Genomic DNA, 14785 nt, shown 5'->3' with positions numbered 1-14785 from the left:
TCAGTTCTTAACGTTGAATTTTGATTTTCAGAGTCGTTGAAAACTGATCGCGGCGTTGAATTTTGATCAGATTTCCGGGTCATTTTTTAACGGATATTGTTTTAAGTTATGCCTGCATGGGTTTATGAATCGTCAATAAGGAAATGCTTAGTATGTATAAAATCAACAAAAGCAATGTAATGTAGTAATGAAATTATGAATATAGTTATCTTCCATATTTGAAATGGATATAATGTAATTTTATTTGTACTTCGCCTGCTGCGTTCCATCAAACAATCAATGACCCTCTTCGAGCCTTAACCAAACAAAATCAACCATGGGAATGGAGTGAAAAACGATAAAGCCTTTGAAAAACTCAAACAGCATTTAATAAAATAACGCAATAATAACGTAATTCGATCCTAATAAGGAAACGCAATTACTTGTACATGCAATTCCTGTCGGTCTAGGCACATTATTAACTAATAATGGAAAGATTATTACCTACGCTTGTAGAGCACTTTCAGATGTAGACCAACATTTAAAGAAAGACATCAGTGGGACGATATGGCCATAATGTGAATTAGCATTACAAACCACCCTGGGACGATATGGCGACAAGATTTATAGCGACAATGGGAATTAGCATTACAAACCACCCTGGGACGATATGGCGACAAGAGTTATAGCGACAATCGGAATTACCATTACAAGGTCCCGTGGGACGATATAGCGACAAGTACTTTGAAGTACAACCTGGACCTGTATAGCGTCAAGGGAAAATTAACATAGGAATACATCATGGGCCTGCCTAGCGTCAAGGGGAAATAAACATGGGAATATATCGTGGATTATAAACACTGATACCACATTTAAAAAATATATTTTTTTTTTGGAGGGTTAGGCATGAAAGTTATTTGGTTCTTCTGCTTTTTCTTCTTCTACTTTCTCCATTTCTTTATCCATCTCCTAAATTTTCCCAATATTCCTTTCTTTTTGTGTTCCGACTCAGGAATCCAGTCTGGATGACCTATCGCTCTACATTTCTCCTGGACATTCATCCAGTTTTTGTTCATTCTCTCAAACGCTTCTTTTTTCTTTCTGTTCTCTTGTTCTTTCCTATCTTTTGCCCATGTGTCTTTAACGTTCTTGACTTCTTCTTCCAAGACCCTTTTCATAATTTCTTCTGCTTCATGGACTTGGTCCCGTCCCCTTTTGACAAAAGCCCACTCTGTCAAATTGAAGATATCATCCAAAAAACACCTGACTTTGATAACAATTTCAAGAGACTGCTTCAATGTTCCGACTCTTATATATTCAGGCAAGATGAAACCTCTCAACTTCTTTACCTCTTCTTCTAGCATCCCTTCAATGTTCTCCCTGGCTATTTTCAGATTGTTTGCAAAGTCCAAGCTGCCTGGGAACTTCCATTCTCTTTCAAGTCTTTCCACTACATACTCCGGATCTATCATCCAATACCAACTCTCCTTCAACTGGTTAAACAAGTCAGATACTGCTACCATCTTCTTTTCGCTTATTCCGTAGAAAGGCGCGAATGACGGGCACTTTTTACACTTATATCTAAAGCACGGTCGTGAAGGAAAACATCCCCTACTTTTGTCTTCTCATATTATCTACTATTCACACAAAGGTAATGAGACAAATCACTAACCACATTATATACTATCCACACACGCAGAGATGCCAAATCAAACCCCAAAATCTACCATCCACACACGCCAAGAAGCAGAAACAAACCCACCATTTACTGTCTACACACGCAGAGATGCCAAATCAAACCCCAAAATTTACCATCCACACACGGGAGAAGCTAACAACATGACCACAATCTACTATCCACACACGCTGAGAAGCAGAAACATAACCATAATATTACTGTCCACACACGTCAAGAAGCAGAAACAAACTCACCATTTACTATCCATACACACAGAGATGCCAAATTAAACACAAAATCTACTATCCACACACGCGGAGAAGTCAAATCAAACCCAAACTATACTATCCACCCACGGGGAGAAGCCAAATTAAACCCTAACTACACTATTCACACACACACCGGGAAGCAAAAACAAAACCCAATTATACTATTAACACAAAAGGAAAGTTAAAGAACCACACACTCTACTATCCACACAAACCTACGTGAGCGCTTACAAACCCCAATAATCTACTATCCACACACGGAGAAGCAGAAACATAACCATAATATACTATCCACACACGCTGAGAAGCCAAATCAAGCCATACAATCTACCATCCACACACGCCAAGAAGCAGAAACAAACCCACCATTTACAACCCACACAGGCAGAGATGCCAAATCAAACCCCAAAATCTACCATCCACACACGGGAGAAGCTAAAAACATAACCACAATCTACTATCCACACACGGAGAAGCAGAAACATAACCATAATATACTATCCACACACGCTGCGAAGCCAAAACATAACCACAATATACTATCCACAGACGAGAAGAAGCCAAATCAAACCTAAAATTTACCATTCACACACGTCAAGAAGCAGAAACAAACCCACAGTTTAATACCCACACACGCAGAGATGCCAAACCAAACCCCAAAATCTACCATCCACACACGGGAGAAGCTAAAAACATAACCACAATCTACTATCCACACACGGAAAAGCAGAAACATAACCATAATATACTATCCATACACGTGAAGGTTTAAAAAACCATACTCTCTCCTATCTACACAAACGTACTTCAGCGCTTACAAAACCCAATAATGTATCATCCACACAAACGTACATGAGCGCTTACAAACACATAAAGACACACACACACACATACACACACACACCAGGAAAGGAGGGAGTGTTTATATAAATACTACTCCACATTCTCACATTGGCAAATTGAATAGTGTTTCTTTTCTAGAGTTTTTGGTTAGCCCTGAAAAGGGCTATTTTTTGGAATTCCACATACACCTGTTAGTGATGGTCCAATAGACTATATATTTGGTTTCCGCTCCATATCACCCTTACATGTTGAGGGATTTTGAACAAATAACACATAATACTAGTTTAAATGTAGCAAAAACTTGAGAGATTTTGCTTGCTTGTTGGAAACTTGATTGCTCCAAACTATTCAATTGTATTCGTCAGAATTTAAAAGATTAATAGAATGTTCGCTTCCCAAGCACATAATAATTTAATTCCAAGTGAAGGAAGCCATTTTTGGAAATCTTTTAATACAGGTAAATCGTGCTAAATTAGCGATATTTTAAGGCCGCGGGTTTTACGTTTTTCTTGTAATAAAATTAAGAATTGTATTTTTAAAATTTAAATATATATATTGTTTACATTTGGCCTAAACGTAAACATTGTCAATTGATCTCTGCTTCTGTGTATTGTCGGCCGATAATTACATGATAACCATTATAAACATTGGTGTATTTATAGGGATATAAGTTATACCCATGTATATTGATAACAGTTGAAATGATTCGCATTAAAATGCATGCCATTGTAAGCTTTTTAAAATCTTGCCTATCAAGAAAGGGTCATTGGTTCTATTCCCAATCGATATGATTTTTAAAAAATATATATATAATGCATAATACATGCCGATGCATATCTGAGATTTTTATTTGATGTAATATCATGACAAAACAGTTAGCATTATCGATTTTAAGAGTACCGGTGTGCAATTTTAAGATCGTATCAAAATGTCTTAAATGCACTTATATATAAACCGCAAGCGAAGGCGCGGTCACTTCAGAAACATACACGGCATATTAGGTCTAACAAGAATTACATCGCCACGCCTTTTTTGTCGCATCGCTTGAATCTTATTTTGTAATTTAAAATGGAGAATGTTTATGAAAATAAAATAATATGCATTTCCCAAAAATAATTTCAACAATACATTATAAACTAGGAAACGTTAGAACAATTTGCTTATCAATACTTCAAAACTTCAAAATTCGATTTGAAATAAATTAACAAAAGAGTGCCCTCACTGGGATTCGAACGCTTATACACATACAAAACACACACACACACACACACACACACACACACACACACACACATATATATATATATATATATATATATATATATATGGTTTTCTTAAATAATACGCTGAACCGCCTAGGCAATTGATCCATCACAAACTTTAAACTGAACGTTAATTCTTATATATATATATATATATATATATATATATATATATATATATATATATATATATATATATATATATGTGTGTGTGTGTGTGTGTGTGTGTGTGTGTGTATATAACCTACATTTTCATTTAATAAAATCCTAATTTTACCCGATTTACCTACAATAACAAATAGACAAAGTCGTTCATTAGTATGCATCTTTAAACCGACTGTAGATGGTTTATTCATTATGTACGGGTTCTTATTTACTGTTATAATTATCCTCAGGGACGTAGCTAGTATGTGATTGATGATTAGGCATGTTGAACGGCGAAGCCTCGAACTGCTAGAAGAGTGGGGTATGTGTGGGTACGGGGCAACATTGTTACAATCTAGAGGCTCTGAGATAGCATTTCATGCATCTTGTTGAGACTTTCTGAACCTTGGTACTGTTTTAATACTGTAAAAATAAAAAGAAAACATCAAATTCTTATGAACAGAATTAGTAAAATCGAGTTTGCTAATATCTTGTTCGTGTTTTTGCTTCTAACGAATCCTCTTTTCCGTATGTATTGTATTATATAAATATAGATTTCATATCGGTTTCGTGAGTGAAACTTACACCATTGAAAAAAATCGTCAAAATTCTGTGTAGGCAGCTGTCTTGTAGGCAGCTACGCTCCTGATCATCGCTAATATACTGTTCAGTTGTTTACCTGCCCTGTTGAACCTTGCGACTTTACCGAAGTGAAACATAGTCATTCATTTATCAATTTGTCCAAAGCAAAGTTCAGCTATTTTGAAAATGTTCCGCATTTTGAGACATTTAAAAAAAAAAGTATAACGGAGAGAATTACGATAGTGACAGATTAACAACATTCTATTGCACACAATTGTTTCCTTAAAAGAGAAAGAAAAAAATTAAGAAAGACACAGCTCAGTGAGTAATAAGTTGATTTCATTTTAGAAGTGGTTCAAAAATCAACGCTGAATTTTGATAACAGAACATTTTACCCTAAGGTCATAATTTCACCTGAACGGGTCGTTATTTAACAGGACATTAAAAAAAGGGTCAGTGTTTAACGTGAAATTTTGATCACGTTGAAAAGTTACCGACCGGGTCAGAATTCAACGAGGGTCAAAATGTGATACTATATCTGGGTCGTTATTTAACAGGACATTTTAAAAAGGGTCAGATTTTAACGTGAAATTTTGATCATGGTCGTTGAAAAATGACCCGGCGGGTCAGAATTCAACGAGGGTCAAAATTTAACACTACACCGGCAACAAATGTGATTGGTTTACCTACGATAGTTGCTGTGTTTATTTTTACAGCAACACCAAGGCCAGCGTTGGTCGTGGCGGTGATTCCAAAAAATAACATCTATAGTCATACTCGTGCGTTTGTATTTTACGAGTAGCTAGGTTCTCTTGTTGTCCTAACTGTAAGACATGACGCTGATATTGATGTTTTGGGCGTCAGGGTCTTACAGCGTAACTAACGGCGCTGTGTAGTGTGTTTTGATGTCGACTAATATCGTTACGAAAGTAAAATTTTCAGGAATATTTCACACAACTGACAACTAAAATAACGACGCTTTTCTACAAAGTAATGTTATAATTGTAGCAAGGGATCTTTGCTGACTTTGTAAATAGTTCCCAAAGCTAGCCTGTTAAGTTATAGAGGTCACACTAGGTCAGTGTGTTTGTCTAATGGTGCCGTGAAGTGGAGAGACGATCTGATAAGGACAGAGGCTGACTGGTGCGTGCTCTCTAGGCAGTGATACTGTTATAGGCTTCAGATGTAAGGTTAATGACCTTGTGATCTTGGAAAAGATTGTAACATGTCACTGTCAGGAACAGTTATAGGGAGGATAGAAAAATCTGAGAAAATCTAGAAGTTAAGTTAGTATAACAGAGTCCATTGTAAGATCTAGACCGGGTTGCATGCTACACAATTTGGTGGCAGCGATGGGATTATTTTTTCGTAAAGTAGCTGCAAACCCTGGAAAATCTTAAGAATAAATGAAAATGGCGCAATCACAGACAGTCTCGTCAAGCAGCAGAGAGGGTGAACAGACCACTTAAGGGAGTGGTCACCCTTGTGTTTGGACCAAAAAAAATAGTGACCCTTCATAGAGGTCAATACCACGTCTACGATTATTGTTTGTCCCAAACAGAATTGTAGACGCCCCCTCTCTGCTGCTATCCATGTTGTAAAAGGAATTTAAGTTTGATGAATATTTTTCTTTTCATCTGAATCATGGGAATCTTCATCTGTTTCATCTTCATCTGTTTCATCTTTATTTGTTCTATGTTTCAAGTAATATTCAAGTTCTGATGGTGGTTTTTCTATTTTTGGATTTATGTTCTTTCTGTGTTTATAATATATCATCAAACTTCTGTATCGATCTCCACCGCAATTTTTGCAAATCTGATATAATCCTTTAACGCCGTTGTTACATCCAACACAATTTCGTGGACCAGCATGAGAATTTTTCTTTATAAGATAATTATGTTTCTTGCAATATTCTCCACGGCACCTTTTGTTGCATTTATCTGTTGTTCCTTGACGTAACCACGCACAGTTGTTCATTATATGAACGATATCTTTTTAATTAAATTTACACCCCTTCTGCTGATATTAATTAAATCATTATGTTATAATAAAATGATACATCCAGAATCTCATACTGCAAGAACAGCTCGAGAACGATTAGAAGCAATTAAAAAATTTCTTCCTGTCAGAGACTCATTCAGAAAAAATCTGCAAGCGCAGCAAGAAGCACAAGTTGAGTACGAAGAAGAAACTAAAAAACTGTTTAAGCCCGTCACTGCAGTCATCAAAGAAGATCTTCTTCCGGTATCAAAACAAACTGCAGCGCAGACTGAAAAAATAGCAAGAAGAACTAAACAGACAAAGAAGATTTTAAGAGATCTTCCAACTAACATAGCAGCGGCTCAGCCTCCACCTGTTGGTAAAGAAATACTTGAGGGTATTGGTAAAATTCGTGCTGAAATAGGTGAGATGAAAGATCATGTATCAGAAACAGAAACAGAAACAGGAGAAGCAAGGGAAAAGGTTCTATATAAAAGATAAATTTGATGAACAACATCTTAATTACATAAAGGGAATTGAAAAAATTGATATATTAGCTGATTATGCCGCACGGAGTTATGATCGTCGAAAAGAAGTTTTAAAAACCGAGTATGCCGATGATACTATAAGTCGTGAAAATTGGTACAAGTGGATATATCGTATACATTATGATGTTGACCAAGCTAGAAATAGTGATATTAGATATATTAGATTTATTCATGCAATAGATTCATATTTTGATCGACTGCAAAAACAACAACAGCAACAACAAATACAACCTTCTTCTCCGTCACCGCAGCAACAGAAAAAACAAACTCCACCACCGCAGCAACAGAAAAAACAACTTCCACCACCGCAGCAACAACCTCCTCGACCGCAATCTCCAGAAGAAGAATTTTACGATGTACCGGGTGCTACTGGCAGTGGTCTGGGAAATAATTTTGTTTGTCCTGATAATATCATCAATGACGTGTCACGGTTAGAAGTTCTCATAGGAGGAAAACGAGCTGGAAATAATTCACCAGAAATAATTAATGAAGCAGCTGATATTTGCCAGCGATTATTTCGTGGCGGCATCATGGATATCGGCGTTTACCGGGAACTTATTGATGAACTTGTTGATGACTAGTTGTTAGATTAATGGTAAATAAAAATAAGATGATAATACATAATAATCATCGCAAACCTGTAGAGGTCAGAGCGGTAAACTCACGATTACCAATCTATAGAGCTACTTACGGAGATGGATTTGGTGATGTTATTCAGGGATTATTTACAAGGATAGCTCCAAAAGTAGCACCTGTTGCAAAACAATTATCGATGAAGGCTATTGATATTGTTCGTGATAAAGCTCCTGGTGCAATTGTCAATGTTGCTGGTAAGGCGTTCTCGGCGATCAAAGAAAGACTAGCACGATTATTGCGACGAAAACAACAACCACCAGTGAAACTGGCAAGTACTGAGGTGATGCCTGCAGATGTCAGTAAAATAATAAATCAAGCTGCAAATCAAAAACTAGCGGCGATATCTGAAGAAGCGGAAAAAAATATAACAGCAAATTTAATAGCAGGAAGCGGTCTTCGTCGACGATGATCATCATTTGGAAAAATGGTAATTATAATAAAAATGTTCAAGCGCGAATCAGACCCAGCATTTGATATGGAGGCACCTGTCCTTAAGCATGAATCTATACGTGATTATCAGTTTTATTCCTATGACGCAAAACAACCAGATCAGCGGGGGAGAATCGAATTACAGGTTCATGATACAAGTAGATATTTCTTGCCCGCTGAAGCGTTTATTGAAGTAGAAGGTAGACTTGTAAAGGGGGATAATACGGCATATGGTGCCGATTTGCGTGTTGGTTTTGTCAACAACGGAATTATGGCACTGTTTGATAGCACCACATACATGATTGATGGAAAAAAATATTGAATCAATTCAGAAGGATGTTGATGTTGCTACAACAATAATTGGTCTAGCGAGATATTCTGACGACTTTACAAGATCGGCAGGTCCAACAATGATGTTTGCCAAGGATATCACCGACAACGCCAACCATAATCAGTATATCAAGTTACTCGCACCACAGAATGCTTCTGTTGCTAATCAGGCAGAAGCTGCCAACCCCGATCGTGAAACTAGACCAGCAGGTGATTTTGAAATGTTAAAAGATATTGCCCCGACTTTCAACTTAGGGTTTGCAACACGCCGAGCAGCGCTGTCAGGAAATAATAGAAATTTTTCATGTGCAATTCCATTATCTCACATCTTTGGATTTTGCAGAAATGTTAGAAAGGTAATCTTTGGAGCTAAACACACAATTGTGCTAGTAAGAAAAGGTGATGATAATGATACAATCTGGCGAGGTGCTGGTGTTGCTGATGCTGGTAAAGTAGATATAACAAAACTTTCATTGTGGATGCCAGTAATGACACCATCTATTACTGAAGAACAAAAATTACTATCTTTTATGGATCAAGGCGGTAAATCATTGCTATCATGGTTAACAGTAACCACAGATACTGTTCAAAGCAATGTTAATGCTTTATTTACATGGCATATAGCACCACAACAGGGTGTTTCTGCACCACGACATATTTTTATTGCGCTGCAAAATAATGACCGGATAAATGATCAACAACGTTCACATATGATATTTGATAACCTTGGAGTTAATGAAGTTTCCTTGAGGATAAATGGACATCAAGAACCGGCTGAGGATATATTGTTAAATTTTAATAAAAATCATGTAGCGCGTGCATATCATCGTTTGATGTCATTTATGGGACGTGATCAAAATATAGATACCGGTTTGCAAATATCACAACTAGATTTTACAGGTCTATATCCGATTTATTATTTTTCGCTGGAGCATCTTGATTTATCCAAGCAATCTGTCGTTGATATACACTTTCGAGCTCATGTTACTAACCCACCAGGTGGTGGTGCTTTCTACAGAGCAATCGCGGTCATGCTTAGCGATAAAGCCATGTTACTTGAAGGTGGTAGTGGTCGAATGAGAGTCGTTGACGCACCAGTAGAAAATCTTTAATTATTCAGAAAAAATATTATTTATATAAAAATGTCGTATAGTCATGTTAATGTTACTCTAACTCCCGGTCAGATCAAAAAGCTTCAATCAAAAACCGCCAACAAATGCGGAACTAAGATATCACTAAAACGAGATCAGATTAGTGGTGGTCCAAACAAATTATCGTTGACAAATAATCAGATTAAACATTTCAATAAAGCTCTGGAATTAAAAACTGGAGTTCAAATACATCTTTCTCCGAGCGCCATCAAAGACATGATTAAAATAGGTGGATTTTACCCACTATTAGCTGCAATACCAGCACTACTTGCAGCAAAAGCAGCTGTGTTACCTGCGTTAGCCGCATCTGCTGCTCCAGCCGTAGCAAAAGCAGTCGCGTTAGGTGCTGCTGCAGCAGCGGGTAAAAAAATTTTTGATAAAATTACTGGTGGACGATATAGCAAAAAAAAGGGACGCAGTCTAAGATTGCCAGGATCTCGTTGGGGGAGAGGCCTAAGGCTTTCAGGATCACTTCGTTAGACGTTCCAGCATCAAATTTTGATTTACTTGATGCTGCTAAAAAATTAAAAATAAAAGCCTTTAGAGGTGTTTTTATGCGAGATCAATTACCGAAACAACCAAACAAACTCGAAACAGGTATTATTAATCTTGACGAACGTTCCGGACCCGGTACTCATTGGACCGCATACGCGGTTGATCCACGTGGAATCGTTTATTTTGATTCGTACGGGTTAGCCCCACCTGTTGAATTTATCAAGTATGTTGCACCACTTCACGCAACAACCAAAGTTTGGTATTCAACGCTACCCACACAAACAATGACAGATCCGCCAATATGCGGCCGTGAAGTAATTAATGTACTCGACGCTATATCAAAATCATCCAAACCACCACATAAAGTTGTGCATGATTATACAAGTAACCAATTCGTTGCGCGTAAAGCGTTTTAAACAACAGGTCTTATTATAATGGTTGACATCTACGGAAGAAGATCTTCACGCGTTAAGAAAAAACCCGGCGATGTTGATTTGTCAAAGTACGCGACTAAAGATGACCTGGCTGATATCATGAACCTGGCTGGAGTTGACCCAGATGAGGTTGTTATTTTTCAAGATCGATATGGTAAACTAAAAACGAGTAATATCAAATGGAATGATATAGTTCGGCGAGTACTTGGTGCAGTTACGGATAATATTCCCGTGTTTACTGACAGCGGCAAAATCAGAGATTCAAGTGTGTCATTAGCAACAATTAGAAATGAAATTGCAAGAAACGTTGCTAATCGTGTGAAAAACACCGGTGACACAATGACGGGTGAACTCAGCATGAACGGAAATAAAATAGTAGTTTTAAGAGATCCAACATCTGACGAAGACGCAGCAACAAAAAAATACGTCGACAACGTGGATGGAAAACTATCCACGCTGCGAGCCGAGTATGATGTTCACGTGGGCGCGTTTACAAGACTTCGAAGAAATTTTCAAAAAACCGACGAATCCATTGATAAATTCTTTGGCACTCCGCACACCATTGATATAAAACTCGTTGATATCAAAACTAACCTAGACACGATCAAACAAACACAGCAAAACATCGTAGCGGGAATTCCTGAGATTGTCAATAAAACCAGTCTGATTAAAATTCCAACTGGAATAACTCCCGGACATATCACAAACATCGTATGCACGGTATCATCGGGATTTGCAACATGGTCCAAACAAAATAATACTATCAAATATACCGCGACAGTCACTGGCGTGTACAGGCTGTCTGTGTTTAGTGCTGCAAAATTTGAAATATTTACAACGTTTCCATGGCGTCATTCCACCGACAGGTTTTCCGGGGTTGTATCTGTTATATTAAATAGCGGAACCGAAGAAATTTTTATCCTGGAAGCAGCTGATGAGAAATTAACCACAACATCTTACTGGTGGTGTTTGGAATTTGTAGCTGAAACACCTCAATTGGTTACTGCATAAAAATATATGGACGGTGCACAATACAGGTACAATCAAGCACGTGAATGGCAGGCGGCGCTAAAAGATCAAGTCGACCAATATACAGTAAAAGTAAAAAAATATCGACGACGATTAGTTATCGTTGATGTGATTGTTTATTCAGTATCCGCTGTTGTTGCTGGAACCGGTGTCATATTATCAGCGTTGACAATGATGGCACCAGTAGCTGTAACTATTTGTATTTCAGCAACAACAACTATTGCAGGTGTGTTTAATATCATCGCAAAAAAAATATGTACTTGCACGAACGAAAAATTATCCGATTACATAATAAAATTGCACACAGCGACGGTAGCATACTCGAAATTGTCCTCGTTGTTATCAGCGAGTCTCAGTGATGGAATTATATCTGATTTTGAATTTTCAATGATGACCAAAATATACGACGAAGGTATCGGTATTAAAGATACAAGTATTAATAATGACAGAATTACTCCAGCAGATCGTGACCAACACAACTCCACCAAAGATAACGATGATCTCGGTAAGTTCATCTAATCCTGAATTTAGTATTAATTTTCCTACTGCAATTCCAGTAAAAGAAATAGCACTAGCGAAATTACGAGTATATTACAGCTGGCCAAATATCAGATCAAAATCATTTAATGGTACACCAGCAAATAATTCGCTTGTATTTGCTAGTAAAAATAAACCAAATGGAACACCTGACTGGGTTGTTGTTGGAATACCAACTGGTAGTTACGAGATTGAAGAGATCAATGAGGAATTTCAACGTAGAATAAAATCAATAACGGGAAAAGAAGCAAAAATATCAATTAATGTTCATGAACCGACCTTGTCCTCGACGGTTGAAATACATTCTCCCGATTACGTCGTTGATATTTATCAATCCACGATAAGATCCGTACTAGGTTGGCCTGATATCATGCCAGAATATCATGGACCATCAGAACCGAAGTTAGGTGAATTTCTCACGGATGAAGCAAAACACATAACAGTTCCAGGATATCGATTTTCTCGCCAGTATCCAGCATGGAGAGATTCTGTTGCTGCTGCTGGTGGAAAACTTATCACACCAGTATTTCCTCATTTTGTTGTTGTTGATGTGACAGCTTCAACCACAACTGTTGGTGAGGAATATGTCAGGATTATATCCGACGAAATTAAGGCCGAGTTTACAAATGCATTAACGACATTAACACAGTTGTTTAAAAATTATATCCTGGAGTATCCTAATAACAATCTGAAAGAAAAAATTATTGAAACAATACAACATCTGAATCAAATTATATTAGATCTTAAATACGTTAATCGATATTTTATTGATGTCATAAATGAAAGTGTTCTTCCGCTTAAGACGGGTAAAAGTACTAGACAAACCTATCTTGATCATTATAAAATAACTGAAGCAGATTTATTAGATTTTATACTACCAGGATTTGCCACCGACGACTTGACAAAATCACTCAAGAATCTTATCAATGAAAACGTTCCTAAAATAACCGATGCATGGAATAAAATAACTCCACCGGAGTTTGTTCTCAGATATGATAATGATCCACATGGAGGCGGAAGACACGTATCTCCGGGAATCGTTAATATAACACCGACGGTCGCGGTCAATCTGGTTTGTGACGTAATTGATGGCAGCTATCAAATAGATCTCGGAAGATCAAATCAGGCTCAACAAGGATACATCCTGTACACGTTCACACCACAAGTTCCCCCTGGAAGTTTAATCGTGCAAGAACCAACTAATCCTGTGTATTTGCGGTGTCACAATAATATGTTAACACGAATAAATTTTAAGTTCACAGACCACCTTAATCGCTTAATTGACATACGTGGAGAAGAACTTGTGATAAATCTGTATGTGAAATCGTAGATCTTTATGTAATGGAGTGTTTTTATACACGAGGATTTCTTAACAGTTAGAAGAACATTTGTAACAGAGATCAGACTCAAATTCGATCAACTTAAAAAAAATATTTTATTACTGATACAAAATTGTGTTTGGTACAAATTAATCGGCCTTGCAAAAAAAAATATGTTTTTTTTTAAAAATTTGATCATTTTACACTACACGTGGTCAGCGTTGACAGGGACCCCAGTTACCAAAACTTTCATTTTCATTATCACCAGTAACGGGGTTACTTTGGATCGTTTCACCAGTAACGAAGTTACTCTCTGACATAATTTTTCGTAATTGTCTTATACGACTACTAATCGTTTTCTTTGCCTCATACTCGTGGGATAATAACGATTTAATTCTTTCTACGGCGGCAGAGAGAGGAACGAACTCCTTCACATGATCATCTTCTACGGTAGCTAGCGACTGAAACATTGTCGCTTGAATCCGTTTCATGAGCTTGTATTCAGATGATAGTGTGTGTGTTCCCTGGTTTTTATGTTCTTGTAAAATCTCAAAATCAGAAACTATTTTTTCAGGATTTAGTTCATCAGATATATTAATTCCATCTTTTTTCAATTTTTTAATACCAACAATTACATCATTGATATTTTCATGGTTCATTATATAATATATAAATCTTTAAAATAAAAAAAATTATCCCTAGAACCCCTATCGAGTCTTTAGCGAGTTCGTCGGGATGTTTCAAGGACAGCACAACATATACAATGAATGAAGAGCCCCTATCGAGTGTATTAGCGAGCTCAGATTATGAATGAAGAGCCCCTATCGAGTGTATTAGCGAGCTCAGATTATGCATTGGACGGCACAAACATATAACTTAATTAAGGACAGTACAAACATATACGCTCAGCAAAAATCCCACCCACAATAATTAATCCAGTGGGTGATACGAAAATGTATCAACCACCAGTCAATATTGTGGTTGAATTTTGCTGAGCGGGGGGTTTTGCGGTTCCCCCATTATTATAAAAATCGCAATTATGCGCACCACCGACAAATTGTCAGCCATGGGGATTCGATCCTGGACCGCGAGCGTCACAGTCCAATACCATACTGATTGAGCTATCGAACCTTGTTACGA

The sequence above is a fragment of the Sinohyriopsis cumingii genome, chromosome 3 (genome assembly GCF_028554795.1).
Source record: "Sinohyriopsis cumingii isolate HCF-2022 chromosome 3, ASM2855479v2, whole genome shotgun sequence".
Taxonomy (NCBI): Eukaryota; Metazoa; Mollusca; class Bivalvia; order Unionida; family Unionidae; genus Sinohyriopsis; species Sinohyriopsis cumingii.
The sequence above is the reverse complement of the archived record's forward strand: the minus strand, read 5'-3'. Positions refer to the sequence as shown.